Here is an 18,090-nt window from a genome sequence, read left to right on the forward strand (position 1 = left end):
TATGTGTGCATGTGTCTTTATAGTAGAACAATTTATAGCTCTTTGGGTATATATCCAGTAATGGGATTGCTGGTTCAAATGGAATTTCTATTTCTAGATCCTTGAGGAATCCCCACGCTGCCTTCCACAATGGTTGAACTAATTTACACTCCCACCACCTGTGTAAGAGTGTTCCTATTTCTCCACATCCTCTCCAGCATCTGTTGTCTCCAGATTTTTTAATGATCACTATTCTAACTGGTGTGAGATGATATCTCAGTGTGGTTTTGATTTGCATTTCTCTAATGACCAGTGATGATGAGCATTTTTTCATATGTTTGTTGTCCTCATAGATGTCTTCTTTTGAAAAGTGTCTGTTCATCTCCTTTGCCCACTTTTGAATGGGGATGTTTGTTTTTTTCTTGTAAATCTGTTTTAGTCCTTTGTAGATTCTGGATATTAGCCCTTTGTCAGATGGGTAGATTGCAAAAATTTTTTCCCATTCTGATAACATGGGGAGAAATGCCATAAAATAAATATATTAAAAAACAAAGAAACCCACTTCTTTGTTGTCTGCCTTCCAGGGAGACTCATGGAGGCAGAGCCCCATCAACAGAATAAGGTGACTTCTGAACTGGCTCTTGGATGGGAACTATTACAGTTGAGGTGCCCGATGCCTGCAAAAACTCTTTCCAAGAAGAACCTGCAATTCTGCTTTTATCTGTGTAGGAAGCTGGTGGAGAGAAGCCACCAAATGAACGTGCTCACATACTATCCATTCTGGCTCCTGGAGCTCACTGTCTACCTGCCTTATCTGTTCCAGTTCCAGAGGCAAGTTCATTAGAAGCTTAGCCCTCACGCAGCAGCTGGGAAAGTAGGCAGACAAATCCACTCTAGGGGACACTGGAAGCTGGGTATTCTATCACATTCTCTCTGCACTGATTCTGGGGTAGAGCTGCTGGAAGTGCACATTCACCCACTTAAAACCACCTCTTGTCTTTTCCACTCCCAGAGTTAGGTGATTCAGAGACATACCCTCCGTGGAGAAGAACAGCAAAACTTGGGATGCGCTATCTGTGGTGCAATCCCTTCACTTGTTAGGGAGAAGCTAAGCCTTTGAGAATTCCTTCCCATTGCAATGTACTGTGGTTGAGGTGGGGGTGGTGCCTCAACTTTTCAACACTTTTCCAGTGTATATAGTTTCTCAGTTGCCCAATGTGTGGAAATCTCTCAACTAACTTCTGGCTTTCTCTCCGAGGAAACTGATGTATGTGTAGATGTTTATTTTGTGTGTTTCTGGGAGGAAAGGTTGGGAGCCTCCTGTTCTGTCATCTTGCTGATGTCACTATCCGTTGGTGTTTCTGAACAAGAGATTTAAACAAATGAAACAGTAGGCAAATAAGCTATGCTAAGATAAATGCAGACATTTTCCTGAAATAAAGAACAAATGTAAACCTGTAAATTAACACCGTGTAGTGGTAGGAAAAAAATTGATTTAAAAAATAACACCAAAGTGTATCCTCATGACATTACTACACTTTTTGGCTAAAGAATGTACTTAGAACAGTCAAATATGAAAAGCAAATAATCTGTGAAGGTTGGATACAAACTTTTCTTTAGAGCAGACTTTGATAACAAGCTGTGTGGAGCAATGCCTATGGAGGTACATAGAACATAAAATATGGTGGTTGAAGATGTTATTCGGTGTGAAGGAATAGACACGTTTTCAAACATATGTGCCATATGTGCACTCAAGGAGTTTGGATCACATACAACTTTCCAGACCAAACTATTTAATAGTGAAAGTCAGAGAGAACTATGATTTGAATCAAGCTATAGTACCCCCAAATACAAAAGTTAAATGCTGAGCACTAGATTGACTTATGTATAAAACTAAGTCACACTGATGGGGGATTTATAATAGCATAAGAAAATATAACATTCACAAACTAGACATGGTAAAGTTTATAATCTAACTAACAAAACACAGGAGATATGGGGCAAATGAAGCGGCAGCATGTATAGTTGTGTTTCTGCTTATTGCTTTAAAAAATCAGAGGAGTCAGAACCTAAAACTGAAACATACACTTAACAAGAAACACAACCTACAACCACTTTTAATCCCCCACCATGTATATGTATGCTCATGTGCACCCCCACACACAAAAGCATATGCACACACATATATGCACACACAAGCCATTCTTGCAGGAGTGAGATAGTATCACATTGTGGTTTTAATTTGCATTTCCCTGATAATTAGTGATGTTGAGCATTTTTTCATATATTTGTCGGCCATTTGTATATCTTCTTTTAAGAATTGTCTGTTCAGGTTCTTAGCCCACTTTTTAATGGGACTGTTTGTTTTATTCTTGCTGATTTGTTTAAGTTTCTTGTAGATTTTGGATATTAGTCCTTTGTTGGATGTATAGATTGCTAAGATTTTTCTCCCACTATGTAGATTTTCTGTTTACTTTGTGATTATTTCTTTTGTTGTGTCAAAGGTTTTTAGTTTAATTAAGTCCTATCAATTTATCTCTGTTTTTGTTGTGTTTCTTTTTAGGATCTTGGTCATGAAGTCTTTGCCTAAGCCAATGTCTAGAAGGGTTTTTCAACAGTTATCTTCTAAAATTTTTATGGTTTCAGGTCTTATATTTAAGTCTTTGACACACATTGAGTTGATTTTTGTATCTGGTGAGAGATGAAGATTGAGTTTTATTCTTCTATATGTGGCTTGCCAATTATCCCAGGACAATTTGTTCAATAGAGTGTCCTTTCCCCACTTTATATTTTTGCTTGCTTTATGGAAGATCAGTTGACCGTAAGCACTTAGCTTTATTTCTGAGTTCTCTATTCCGTTCCATTGGTCTATATACCTATTTTTATGCCAATACAATGCTGTTCTGGTGACTATGCCCTTATAGTATAGTCGGAAGTTGGGTAATGTTCTCCTGCTAGATATGGTCTTTTTTGCTTTAAATTTTTTTTTTTTTTTATTTTTTTGAGACAGGGTTTTGCACTGTCACCCAAGCTGGAGTGCAATGGTGAGATCTTGGTTCACTACAACTTTCACCTCCTAGGTTCACATGATTCTCCCACCTCAGCCTCCCAAGAAGCTGGGATTAGAGGTGCACATCACCACACCCAGCTAATTTTTTAATATTTTTAGTAGAGGCAGGGTTTTGCTATGTTAGCCAGACTAGTCTCGAACTCTTGACTTCATGATCCACCCACCTCAGCCTCCCAAAGTGTTGCGATTACTGGTGTGAGCCACTGCACCTGTCTTGTTTTTGCTATACAAAAGATCATTCAAGACTACTATGAACATGCTTCCAAACACAAACTAGAAAACCTGGAGGAGATGGATAAATTACTGGAAATATATAACCCTCATAGATTAAGCTAGGAAGAAACAGAAACTCTGAACAGACCAATAATAAGCGGTGAGATTAAAATGGTAATTAAAAAGTTATCAAAAACAACAACAAAAACCCCTCAAGACCAGAAGGATTCACAGCTGAATCTTACCAGACTTTCAAAGTAGAATTTGTACAAATTCTATTGACAGTATTCGAAAAGATAGAAATGGAGGGAGTTCACCCTAAATCATTCTATGAAATATCACCCAAATACCAAAATCAGGAAAGGACATAACAAAAATATAAAACTACAGACTAATATCCGAGATAAACAAAGATGCAAAACTCCTCAGGAAAATAATAGTTAATACAACGCATTTCAAAAAGATAATCCACAATGATCAGTAGGTTTTATGTAAGGGAGGCAGGGTTGGTTTTACATTAAGAAGTCAATAAATGTGATACACCACATAAACAAATTAAAAACAAAAATCACATGATTATCTTGACAGATTCAGAAAAAGCATTTGACAAAATCCAGTATCCTTTTGTGATTAAAACCCTCAGCAAAATCAACGTAAATGGGACATACCTTAAGATAATAAAAGCTATCTATGACAAACCCACAGCCAGCATTATACTGAATGAAAAAAAGTTGAAAACAATCCCCCTGAGAACTGCAACAAGACAAGAATGTCCACTTTTGCCACTTCTATTCAACATAGTACTGGAAGTCTTAGCCAAAGCAATCAGATAAGAGGGCATCCAAATCAGTAATGAGGAAATCAAACTGTTGCTGTTTGCTGATGACATGATCATCCACCTAGAAAACCCCAAGGACTCATCCAAAAAGCTCCTAGAACTGGTAAATTAATTCAGCAAAGTTTCAGGATACAAAATTAGTGTACCCAAATCAGTAGTCCTATAAACCAACACTTCCAGTTGTTGGGTGGAATGTTCTGTAAATATCTGTTAAGTTCACTTGTTCTAGGGTATAGTTTAAGTCCATTGTTTCTTTGCTGCCTTTCTGTCTTGATGACCTGTCTAGTGCTATCAATGGAGTATTGAAGTCCTCCACTCTTAATGTGTTGCTATGTCATTTCTTAGGTCTTGTAGCAAATGTTTTATAAATTTGGGATCTCTGGTGTTAGGTGCATATATATTTAGAGTTCTGATAGTTTCCTGTTTGACTAGATCTTTTACTACTTATTTATCCTATTATTTATTATTACTTTTTTTGAGACAAGAGTCTCACTCTTGTGCAGGCTGGAGTGCAATGGTGCGATCTTTCATCACTGCAACATCTGCCTCCTGGATTCAAGTGATTCTCCTGCTTCAGCCTTCCTAGTAGCTGCGATTACAGGTGCCTGCATCCATACCCAGCTAATTTTTGTATTTTTAGTAGATACAGGGTTTGACTATGTTGGAAAGCTGGTCTTGAACTTGTGAACTCAGGTGATCCAACCACCTCTGCCTCCCAAAGTGCTGGGATTGTAGGCATTAGCCACCACTCCCGGTCTAGACCTTTCATTATTAAACAGTGTCCCTCTTTGCTTTTTTTTAAATGGCTGTTGCTGCTAAGTTTGTTTTGTTTGATGTAGTAATAGGACTCCTATTCAGTTTTGGTGTCCATTTGCACAAAACATTTTTTTCCACCCTTTTACCTTAAGTTTATGTGAGATTTTATTTTTCAGGTGAGTCTCTTGAAGATAGCAGATACTTGGTTGGTGAATTTTCCTCCATTCTGCCATTATGCATTTTCTTTTTCTTTTTTTAAATTATACTTTAAGTTCTGGGGTATATGTGTAGATAGTGCAGGATTGTTACATAGGTATACACATGGCATGGTGGTGTACTGCATCCATACCCCTGTCGCCACATTAGATATTCCTCTTAATGTTATCCTTCCCTAATCCTCCTACCCCCTGCTATCCCTTCCTTAGCCTCCCCACCCCTCAACAGCACCAGTGTGTGATGTTCCTATTCCTGTGTCCACGTGTTCTCATTGTTCAACACCTGCTGAATAATTTTTATTTTTTTTCATTGTGTTGTTGGTTTATAGGCCCTGTGAGATTTATGCTTTAAGGAGATTCTATTTTGGCATATTTTGAGAATTTGTTTCAAGATTTAGTGCTCCTTTCAGCAGTTATTGTAGTGCTGACTGGTAGTGGTGAATTCTCTCAGCATTTATTTGTCTGAAAAAGACTGTCTTCCCTTCATTTATGAAGGCTAGCCTTGCTAGATATATAATTCTTGATTGATAAATGTTTTGTTTAAGGAGCTTAAAGATAGGGCCCCCATTCCTTCTAGCTTGTAGGGTTTCTGCTGAGAAATCTACTGTTAACCTGATAGGTTTTCCTTCAGTAGTTACCTCATGCTTTTGCTTCACAACTCTTAAGATTTTTTCGTTCGTCTTGACTTCAGATAACCTGATGACTATGTGCTTAGGTGATGGTCTTTTTGTGATAAATTTCCCAGGTGCTCTTCGAGCTTCTTGTATTTGGATGTCTAGATCTCTAAGAAGGCTGAGAAAGTGTTCCTCAGATATTCCCTCAAATATGTTTTTCAAACTTTAAGATTTCTCTTCTTCCTCAGGAACACCAATAATTTTTAGGTTTTGTCATTTAACATAATCCCAAACTACTTGGAGGCTTTGTTCATTTTTTAAATTTATATATATATTTTTAACTTTGTGGGGTTGGGTTAATTCAAAAACTTGCTTTCAAGCTCTGAAGTTCTTTCTTCTACTTGTTCAATTCTATTGCTAAGACTTCCAGTGCGTTTTGCAATTCTCTAAGTGTGTTCTTTATTCCTAGAAGTTGTGATTGTTTTTTATTTATACTATTGATTTCACTAGAGATTTGTCCAGTCATACCTTGTATAATTGTTTTAATTTATATAAGTTGGACTCATTTTTCTCTAGTGCCTCCTTGATTGGCTTAATAGTTGCCCTTCTAAATTCTTTTTCTGGCAATTTAGAGATTTCGTCTTGGTTTGGATCCATCGCTGGTAAGCTAGTGTGATATTTTTGGGTTGTTACAGAACCTTGTTTGTCATATTACCAGAATTGTTTTTCTTGTTCCTTTCTATTTGGGTAGACTGTGCCAGAAAGAAGATCTGGGACTCAAGGACTGCTCTTCAGATTTTTTTGTTCCATGGGGTACTAACTTGATGTGGGGCTCTATGCTTTCCCCTAGTGGTGGGACTTTCTGAGATCTGAACTGCAGTGATTGTTATTTCTCTTCTGAATCTAGCCACCCAGCAGAGCTACTGGGCTTCAGACTGTTATCTGGGTAGTGTCTACAAAGAGACCTGCGATGCGATCTGTCTTCAGGTCTCTCAGCACTTGCTCCCGTGGAGGTAACAGAGGAGTTAAGTGGACTTTGTGAGGATCCTTGGTTGTATTTTTGTTAAGCATACTTGGTTTTGTGTTGGTTAGCCTCCAGCCAGGAGGTGGCGTTTTCAAGAATGCATCAGCTGCTGTTGTATAGGGAGAATACAAGCTTACCCTAGGGTCAGATGGGGCCATAGAGCTCCCAAGGCATTATGCCTTTTTTCTTTTGCTACCAGGTTGAGTAGAGAAAGACCATCAGGTGGTGGCAGGGTTAGGTGTATCTGAGCTCAGACTCTCGTTTGGTGGAGATTCAGGTGGCTTCTGTAGGGAATGGGGATGTAGTTGTCAGGCCAATGGAGTTATGTTTCTAGGGGCGTATGGCTGCCTCTGCTGTGTGACACGGGTTGCCAGGGAAGTGGAGGAAAGCCAGTGGTCACAGGCCTCCCTCAGCTCCCACAACACCTGTAGCCAAAAGGTTGCTCTCACTCCCACTGTGCCCTCACAACAGCACTGGGTTTATTTCCAGGCAGCTGGTGAGAAAGACTGAGAACTTGCCCCAGGCTATAAGCCTCCTAGCTGGAAAAGCAAGCTGATTTACAATCCCCTGGCTGTCCCACAGAGCCTGCAGTAGCAATCCACCTCCTTCAAAGAGTTGGTGGATTTTCTTGGCTTTCCCAGTATGTTCCTGCCATAGTTCTTGGAGCAAAAGTTCCCCGTGTGGTTCTCCAGAAGCTTCTCTGTTTATCTGAATGGCAGCTGAAAGTTAGTCCTGCCTTCCACATTTTCACATAATTTCTTGCTATAAAAATGCAACTATTTTCTGTATGTTGACTTTTTATCCTACAAGTTTACTGAATTAGTTCTAACAGGTTTTTTTTTTTTTTTTTTGATGAAGTCTTTTGAGGTTTCTATATATAAGACCATGTCATCTGCAAATATCAACAATTATTTTTTTTTCTGATTTGAATGTCTTTTTCTTCTCCATTGTATAATGTCTCTGTAAGGACTTCCAGTACTATGCTGAGTAAGAGCAGTTAAAGTGACCACCTTTGTCTTGTTTCTGATCTCAAAGAAAAACATTTCAGCTTTTAATTGTTGACACTGAACTTATGAACTTGACATGCATAACTTTTATTATGTTGAGGTGTTTCTTCTATTCCTAATTTGTTGAGTTTTACTCGTAAAAGGATGTTGAATTTTATCCAATACGTTTTCTGTGTCTATTGAGATGACCATATTTTTTATACTTCATGCTGTTCATGTGATATATCTTCTCTATTGATTGAACCATTCTAGCATCCTAAGGATAAATTTCATGTAATCATGGTGTATTATCCTACTATTGTGCTTTTAAATTTAGTTTGCTAGTATGTTGTTGGATTTTGCCTGTGTGTTTATCAGGGATTAGGGCCTATAATTTTTTTTCTGTAGTCTCCTTATTAGTCTTTAGCATAACAGTAATTGGCTTTATCAAATAAGTTTAAAAGTGTTCCCTCTTGGCTGGGCGCAGTGACTCATGCCTATAATCCCAGCACTTTGGGAGGCCGAGGAGGGTGGATGAGGTCAAGAGAACTAGACCATCCTGGTCAACATGGTGAAACCCCGTCTCCACTAAAAATACAAAAATTAGTTGGGCATTGTGGCACACACCTGTAGTCCCAGCTACTCGGGAGGCTGAGGCAGGAGAATTGCTTGAACCCAGGAGGTAGAGATTGCGGTGAGCCAAGATTGAGTCATTGCACTCCAGCCTGGGTAACAAGAATGAAACTCCGCCTCAAAAAAAAAAAAAAAAAAAAATAGTGTTCCCTCTTTGTCAATTTTTTTTGGAAGAGTTGGTGAAGAATCAGTTTTAAATAGGTTGATAGAATTAATTAGTAAAGCCATCTAGTCCTAAGCTTTTCTTCGTTGGAAAGGTTTTGATTACATATTTAATACCTTTGTACTTTATTGGTCTGTTCAGACTTTTGATTTCTTCATCATTCAGTCTTGAAAGGCTGTATGTTGATAGAAATTTATCCATTTCTTCAAGGCTGTCTAATGTGTTGGAGTAAAATTGTTCATAATAGTCTCTTATAATCCTTTGTATTTCTGTGGTATCAGTCTTAATGTGCCCTTTCTTACAGTTTTATTGATTTAAGTTGTTTCTCATTTTTCCTTAGTCTAGCTAAAAATTTGTCATTTTCTTAATCTTTTCTCAAAATCAACTCTCAGTTTTTTTTTTTCTATTGTCTTTCCAGTCTCTATTTCATTTATTTCTTCTTCAGTTTTCTATTTTCTTCCTCCTTTGTTCTTCTTTTTTTAGTTCCTTGAGGTGTATCATTAGGGTTTTTATTTTACTTTTTTTTTCATGCAGGTTTTATTGCTGCAGACGCCCCTTTTAGTACTGCTTTTGCTGTATTCAATAAGTTTTTACATTTTTAAAAATTTTCATTTGCTTCAAGATACTTTTTTCTTCGCTTTTTATTTCGTCCTTGACCTATTGGTTACTCAGAAATATGTTGTTTAATTTGCACATATTTGAAAATTTTCCTCTGTGAGTTTTATTCTTTATTTCATACCATTGTGGCTGGAAAAGATATGATGATTTCAATGTTCTAAAATATTGTTAAATCTTGTTTTTAGGCCCAATGTATGATTTATCCTGAACTAGTTATATTTTATTGTAGAGAAATGTTTGTATAAAAATTAGGAATCCCTTCATCCTAAATTATTTTTAAATTTATTTATTTTGATTTAGGTGCATACTATATCTGGCATTTCTCCACATGTTATCCCTCCCTACCCCCCCATTCCCACCCTCTACTGTCTCTCCCCTATCCCCCCAGCTGTCCCCGGTGTGTGACACTCCTCTCCCTGAGTCCACGTGTTTTCATTGTTCAACACCCACCTATGAGTGAGAACATGCAGTGTTTGGCTTTCTATTCTTGTGTCAATTTGCTGAGAATGATGGTTTCCAGATTCATCCAAGTCCCTATAAAGGACACAAACTCATCATTTTTTTATGGATGTGCAGTATTCCAAGGTGTATATGTACCACATTTTCTTTGTTAACTTTTAAAATTATATTCAAAAGTCATGTTTGGAATAGTATCCACCAGATACTAGACATGATTATTATTGAGAGGGACAATATTTTTTGTCTTAAATATTTACTTTTTTGATTTTATCTTATATGAATTTTTAAAATATGAATTACTTTTACTGTTAGGATGAAACAATAAATAGTGTTTATTCCTTACAAATGTCTAGCTCAGTTGACTTTGCAAATGTAAACTACACTTCTTGGACTCAAGGATATACAGAGACAGTGCCAAATAATCAAATAATAAAAATTACACAGAAATATCTCTCATTATTCTCAAGCTAATAAAGTTATTTTTCAAGATTTTTATTATGGTAAAATAAAGAGGGCATCATATTTATCATTTTAATCATTTTTAAGTGTAAAGTTCAGTGGCATTAAGTAATATTCACATTGTTGCTCACCATTACTTTATGTCTAGAACTTTACCATCATCTTAAACACAAGCTTTGTCCTCATGAAGCAGTAAGTCATTTGTTTCTTCCTCTTAGCCCTTTGTAACCTCTATTCTACTTTCTGCTTCCATAAATTTGACTTTGCTACGTTCTACCTCGTATGAACAAAATACCTCTAACTTATTTCACCTAGTGTACTGTCCACAAGGTTCATTCAAGTTGTAGCATGTATCTAGATTTCATTCCTTTTTAAGGCTTATTTATATTCAATTGTATGTATGTATCACTCTTATTTATCTATTGATACACAGGTAACTGTTTTAGCCCTTGTTTTCAATTCTTTTGTGGTAAACAATCAGCAGCATTCTGTTTATGTGGGCTCTGCATCTGCATATTCAGCAAACTGCAGATCCAAAATGTTTTTCAAAAAAGAAAAACAATAAAAATAAACACCAGCAAACAATACAAATTAAAAAACACAGTATAATGACTATGTAGCATTTACGTTGTATTAGGTAAAAGTAATCCAGAGATGATTTAAGGTATAAAGGAGGATGTATATAAATTATATGCAAATTCTACGCCATTTTACATAAGGGACTTGAGTATCCACAGATTTTGGTATCCTCCGGGGTGCCTAGAACAAATTTTCTGAAGATACTTAGGGACAACTGTATTTTCTGAAGTGAAATGCTCCATCCATCATATGGTAATATTATTTAATTTTTTAGGAACTGCCATGCTGTTCTCCACAGTAGCTGCACCATTTTACATTTCCCACAGCAATGTACAAGGACTCCAATTTCTTCACATTTTCAACATTTGTTATTTTCTGTTTTATTTTTTTAATTATAATCATCCTAATCGGTGTGAGTTCATTGCTCGTCTTATTGTACTTTTGATTTGTATTTTATTAATGATCAGTGATGCTATCTTTTCCTGTTCTTATTTGGGCATTTGCATACTTCTTTGAAGAAAGATGTATTTGAATCCTCTGCACATTTAAAAAATTGGATTGTTTTTTCTTGGAATTTTTTGCTATCTTAAAAAAAAATCTATTTGCCCAAATATCCCTTAAAAATCTTAAAATCTACTTGTATTATTAACTATATGCCAATAACTAAAGCAAGGTGGAGTAAGAAATTTACAAGTAGAAATTCACAAAATCCTGTAAGCAAAAATTATAATTATAACTTCTATTTTTACCAATGAATGAACTTCTTAATTATTCAATTCTTAGAAATAAGATTTTGTGGAAATAAGTATGGGCAAAAATATGAAACTCACTCTTACTGGAATAATTTAAAGCAACAAAAATATATAAATTATTTTTTATAATTTTTATATAAAAAATATAAAAACGTATAAATTATTATTATAAATTATATTTATATATTTTTGTTATATATATGTAAAAATATATATAATAAAAATATAAAATTATAGGCAAACATCAAAGCACATTTTATGGCTACCTATCAATAGAATTGAAATTCTAATGAGCAGTTATATAACTTCTCAAAGCTATAACTTTTTAAGTTTCAAGAGTGGTAATCTCTCTTGAAATTTTTCTGCAGTTATGTAAATATTTTTAAGCTATTTATTTTGCATTCATGTGATATAATTTAACATAATCTATTCTTCCTGCTTTCAAATAATCTTAAATTTATATTCTAACATCTAATATTGTGAGAATAATTGATATAAATTCACATATAAAAGATAAGCCATGTCAAATAATGCAATTTTTACTTTTATTAATCTTTTCATAGAAAGACTTCAATAACAAATATTCATATTATCATACATTGGTTTTCAGTTAAATAGTGTAAATGCTTTATATTATTATTTTATTTTTTGAAACAGAGTCTCTTTCTGCTGCTCAGGCTGGAGTGCAGTGGCGTGATCTCTGCTCACTGCAATTTCTGCCTCCTGGGCTCAAGTGATCCTCCCACTTCAGCCTCCCAAGTAGCTGGAATCACAGGCACACACTACCACTCCTGTCCAATTTTTTGTTGTTATATTTTGTATAGCTATATATTTATGCATATATGTATATATATATACACATGTATATCCATACAATATTTCCATTATATAACATAGAAGATATATAAATATATTTATGTTTGCATGTAGAGTTTCTCATCAGGTAATTCCATCTTCTTTAAATCACTCTTATTAACAACTGAGAGTCCACCTTGAATATTTGTGGGGATTTTTTGAATTTGTAATTATTCACATATTTTTGGTGTATTGGAGAGTTGGAATATTTGAAGGAATCTAAACTGAGGTAGGGCTGTCTGGATTATGGATCTGACCTCAACAGTGAATAGTAGGTCACTTGAAATTTATGTTGAGTTTGTAAACAATGGTTATGCAGGGCATGGACCCTGGCAAACTAAACCAACCTTACTTATACCAAACATCCTCATTTATGGATAGGAAAAACTAGGTCACTGAAGTTTAACAATGGTAGAAGCTTATTATTTATTAGTAAATAGTTCATTTTATTATTGTTTTAATATCAAATTGTGCACAATGACTTACATGTTTTATATATATATATATATATATATATATATATATATATATGTATATCCAAGTGAGGAAACTATATATATAATGATATATATATGATATCTATATATATATATATAGATATATAGATATATATATATCATTCTCAGACTGGCAACTGACACATAGTAAATAAACGAATCAACATAAAAATTACAGAAAATGATTTGCTTTTCTTTTTAAACTAAAACTCTAAAATGTTAAACAGTAAATTTTCTCAAGCCTCTAAAGTCATACACAAATAAGTAGAGAAACTCTTTCCTCATGATAACCCCGTATCAAAATGACACCTGGTAGTCTTCTTGTGATTGTTTATTCTCACTTTTTAAATTTGTTGTCATGTAATGAAAAAATGAATTAGAAATTGACTAAAATAGAAGTGATACTATTTTACTCTGTCTAAAAAGTGGTGAACACATTGAGGTATATAAGCTGGTAATTATTTTAAGAATAATCAATAGTTTCTTTGTATTTATAATTTGCAAAAAATTGTGTATTGTAAATGTATAGTGTAGTGTAGTAGCATAGTATAGTGCGGTAGGCTGAATAATTTCTCCTTCCCCAAGCATATCCACATTGTAATCCTCAGAACCTGTGACTATGACAATTTACATAGTAAAAGGGTTTGCAAATGTGATTAAGGATGTTGAAATGAGAACTGAATTATCTGGGTGTGTCCAGTATAATCACATGGATAAACACCATCTATCGAAATATACTTTCCACCAGCTATTTATAATTGCTTAAGATGTATCGCCATGGAAAACACCATTGGTTAAAAATACCTATTAAATTATGTGAAAAATTCAAATTTCTTTAAGAATTTTATCTTCAAAGACCAATAAGATAATGTTCACTTCATAAAGGCACATAAGCAGCCATAAGCCATTAATACTAACTGAAAATTATGCTCTTTTAAAAATATGCATTTTCATAAGCACATTACAGTTCTAGGGCTTTTATAGCCATAAAATAATAATGCATATCTTCTTTAATTATCATTTTAATCTCAATATATTACAGCAAATATCTAATTGTTTTTCAGGATTGCTCATAATGTAACAAATGTGAATGTAGTCAAATATATTTTTATACATCATGCAAATAACTGGATAAACTAAGAGTGTTAACAGTACTTTTATAAATTATCATATATCTACTTATTATTGAAACTTTTTTATTATTACATAATTTGTTCAAATCAGAACCCATAATCCATTTTCACTGAATTTGTTTGATGTGTTTATTCAATGATTAATTTTGGTTGTCAGTTTGACTGGATTAAGGGACCTTTGGATAACTGGTAAAATTCTTATCTCTGGGTGTGTCTGTCAGGGTATCTTTAAAGAAGATTGGCCTGTGGGTTGATGGACTGAGGGGGGAAGACCTCCTCTCACATGGGTGGGCACCATTTAATCAGCTGGACCCTGGATAGAGCAACAAAACAGAGGAAAGGCAAACTCTTCCTTTCTTTTTTTAGAACGGAGACATCCTACTTCTCCTGCCCTTAGACATGAGAATTCCCAGGCTCTCTAGTCTTTGGACTCTGGGACTTGGATGAGCAGCCCCCTGGGTTCCCGGGCTTTTAGCATTAGACTGAGAATTACACCATCGATCAGCTTTCTTGGTTCTGAGGCTTTCAGACTTGTACTGAGCCACAGTACCAGCATCCCTGGCTCTCCAGCTTACAGATGATTTACTCTGGGACATCTCAGTTTCTCCAATGATGTGAGCCAATTTTCCAAATAAACCCGCTCCTATCTGTCTATCTGTGTATCTATCTATGTATCTATCTATCTATCTATGTATCTATCTATGTATCTAACTATGTATCTATCTGTGTATCTATCTATCATCTATCTATCTATCTATCTATCTGTCCATCATCTATCATCATCATCTCTTATTGGTTCTTTCTCTTCTATTGTCTGTCTCTCTGGAGAACCCTGACTAATAGAGTTTCTTAGGTCTTTTAGACACCTTAAAAAATAATTTCTTTTCACCTTTTGTTGTTTGAGGAAGCAGAACATTTTTCTTGTAGATTACTCTGCCACCTGGATTTGGCTGATTGAACCCCCATTGTTTGTATAGTTTGTTCCATTTTCAATAAACCAGTATTTAGATGGAGAAGCTTGATCAGATTTAGGTTTGATTTTCTTCCAAGAATATATAATATTTGGTGCTGTGTACCTCCTCTTGAAGCAAATTAGGAGACACATAATGTTTAGCTGTATCTCTTTGTTCTATGGTAAGATCAGTGGCTTCAATTGATCCTATTTATTTATTGTAAAATTCTCCTCCATTTTTTGCTTACTGGTTTTAGCAATTATTGATAATATATTGTAGGTCTACAGTTTTAGCCAAGATTCTGCAAATTCAATATTCTAGGTGTACCATCTTTTCTTTATTTAATAATTAGCAGACTTCTTCCACAAAGAAAATAATTCCTTTATTACCTTTCTGTTACCCTAGGTTATCACTAAGTTATTGATTCTAGATCTTTATGGGGGGCATGTAGAAATAAATGCACATACACAATTGTATGTATATGTTTTCTATAGATTCTATGTAATTTTTACATAGATAAGCCTTTTAGCTTATTTTTAAAGAAAATACATCATGAGTTCATACTTATATGTCAAATTCAAATTTAGGGTTACAATATATTTTATCTATTTCCAACTTTTAATTAATATAATAATTTTATATACTTTTTATATACTTTTCTATAGTTTTACTATAAGTAAAACTCATGTTTCTTAATGATATTAATGTAATTACTTAGTTGACGTTTTTGAATTTATATACATGCGTATGTACTCGGATATAAATAAGAAATATATATTCATATATAGATAATATATCTAATATATTCAGAATAGCATTTTAATAGTAAATTATGGTTATGTAAAAACGTTTAAGTTTTTCTTACAGTTTATTTTGTACTTAAGTTATATCCATCTTGGAATGTATGCTCTAATTTTCTGCTTTAAAATACCTTATATCAATTTATATTTGTGTAGTTGTCAAAAACTCAATAAGCAGTTAAGATATAATTTGTTTCAGTTTGCTGTTGTTTTTAAGATTTACTTTTTCCTTTTTAAATTTTATTTATTATTTTAATTGATGAATAATAATTGTACATGAAATAGTGATGTTTCTGTACAAGTAATGTGCAGTGATCAGACTAGCATAATTAGCATACCTATCATCTCAAATATGTTTTATTTCTTTGTGTTGGAAAAGTTCATACCTCCCTAGCTAGTTGAAACTATGTATTATATTATTGATAACTATAGAAAATATTTTTAAAAGTTAATTTTATTTTGTTTTACAATTGTATGAATACTTACTTAGTTTCAATGTCAAATAAAAAATGGAGATTTAGAGATGCTCCATTACTATCCCTGCTCTTCTATTTCTCCCCATTATATATATTATTACATTTTAAAGTATTCATTTTATCCATTTTATTTCTTTTTCTTTTAGTGCTGTGCTCCTATGCCTTGCCATTTTTCTCCATATATTGTTGTTCATCTTTGTATTTTTATTCTGTATATTTTTATATTAAGAATTTTTTTACAATATATGTTGTAATTTTATCTAACTTTTTCACTTACTTTTAAAAATGTTGCTTATAAAGAAATTTTACTATGGTTGGGACTGATAAGAGAGTGCCTGGATGCTCTTCTAAGAAACCCAGACTCCTTTCTTTTAAATAGGGGAGTAGCTTTTTGTCTGCCATTCAAAAATTAAACCTGGCAAATATGTCAAAGATATTATAGATAGTAGAAGATTAAAGACAGTTCAATAAAAGTAAACTGAGAAATCTTTTGTGAGCCTGTTCACCACTGCCACATTTGGGAGGCAGCATGTTCTGGCATCTGTTTCAGTTTTGAAGATAGCCATTTTTCACACTTAAGAAGCTTATGCTTTTGGCGTTTTTTTTCTTTATATTTATTAACACAAGTTATCTCATTGGAGGCCACTGAAAAATTACGACCTTCCATGGGGGATTTTTCTTTTCCTTATTTCTTTCTTTTTTTATTTATTTATTATACTTTAAGTTCTGTGATACATGTGCAGATGGCGCAGGATTGTTACATAGGTAGACACATATCATGGTGGTTTGCTGCATCCATCCACCTGCCACCTACATTAGGTATTTCTCCTAATGTTAACCCTCCCAAATCCCCCCACCCCCTGCTATCCTTCCCTTAGCCCCAGTGTGTGATGTTCCCTCCCTGTGTCCTTGTGTTCTCATTGTTCAACACCCACTTATGAGTGAGAACATGCAGTGTTTGGTTTTCCATTCTTGTGTCAGTTTGCTGAGAATGATGGTTTTCAGCTTCATCCGTGTCCCTGGGAAGGACATAAAGTCATCCTTTTTTATGGCTGCATAGTATATTCCACACTGTATATATGCCACATTTTCTTTATCCAGTCTACCTTTGATGGGCATTTAGGTTGGTTCCAAGTCTTTGCTAATGTAAACAGTGCCTCAATGAACATATGTGTGCATGTGTCTTTACAATAGAATGATTTATAAGCCTTTGGGTATATACCTAGTAATGGGATTGCTGGGTCAAATGGTATTTCTAATTCTAGATCCTTGAGGAATCACCATACTATCTTCCACAATAACTGAGCTAATTTACACTCCTACCAACAGTGTAAAAGCATTCCTATTTCTCTACATCCTCTCCAGCATCTGTTGTCTCCAGATGTTTTAATGATTGTCATTCTAACTGGTGTGAGATGGTATCTCAATGTGGTTTTGATTTACATTTTTCTAATGACCAGTGATGGTGAGCATGTTTTCATGTTTTTTGGCCACATAAATGTCTTATTTTGAAAAGTGGCTGTTCATATCCTTCAGCTACTTTTTGATTTTTTTTTTTTCCCGTAAATTTGTTTTAGTTCTTTGTAGATTCTGGATTTTAGCCCTTTGCCAGATGGGTAGCTTGCAAAAATGTTTTCCCATTCTGTTGGTTGACAATTTACTCTAATGATTGTTTCTTTTTCTCTGCAGAAGATCTGGAGTTTATATAGATCCCATTTGTCTATTCTGGCTTTTGTTGCTATTGCTTTTGGTGCTTTAGTTATGACGTCCTTGCCTATGCCTATGTCCTGAATGGTATTGCCTAGGTTTTCTTCCAGGGTTTTTACAGTGTTAGGTCTTATGTTTAAATCTTGAATGCATCTGGAGTTAATTTTTGTATAAGATGTAAGGAAGGGGCCCAGCTTCAGTTTTCTGCACATGGCTAGCCAGTTTTCCCAACACCACTTATTGAACAAGAAATCCTTTCCCCATTGCTTGTTTTTGTCACAGGTTTGTCAAAGATCAGATGGTTGTAGGTG

The 18,090-nt window shown here is 34.5% G+C and overlaps 1 long non-coding RNA gene across 1 annotated transcript; it reads right to left on the reverse strand.

The window, feature by feature from the left end:
• Window positions 1-5,119: 5,119 nt before the first annotated feature.
• Window positions 5,120-16,921, reverse strand: LOC116565109. The gene is made up of 2 exons (XR_004275263.1): window positions 16,876-16,921; window positions 5,120-5,207 (listed from the first exon to the last, which is right to left on the reverse strand). It is a non-coding gene; the product is annotated as an uncharacterized LOC116565109 (long non-coding RNA).
• Window positions 16,922-18,090: the final 1,169 nt, after the last annotated feature.

This window comes from Sapajus apella, unplaced genomic scaffold, assembly GCF_009761245.1.
Source record: "Sapajus apella isolate SASKATOON/1434 unplaced genomic scaffold, GSC_monkey_1.0 scaffold39, whole genome shotgun sequence".
Lineage (NCBI taxonomy): Eukaryota > Metazoa > Chordata > Mammalia > Primates > Cebidae > Sapajus > Sapajus apella.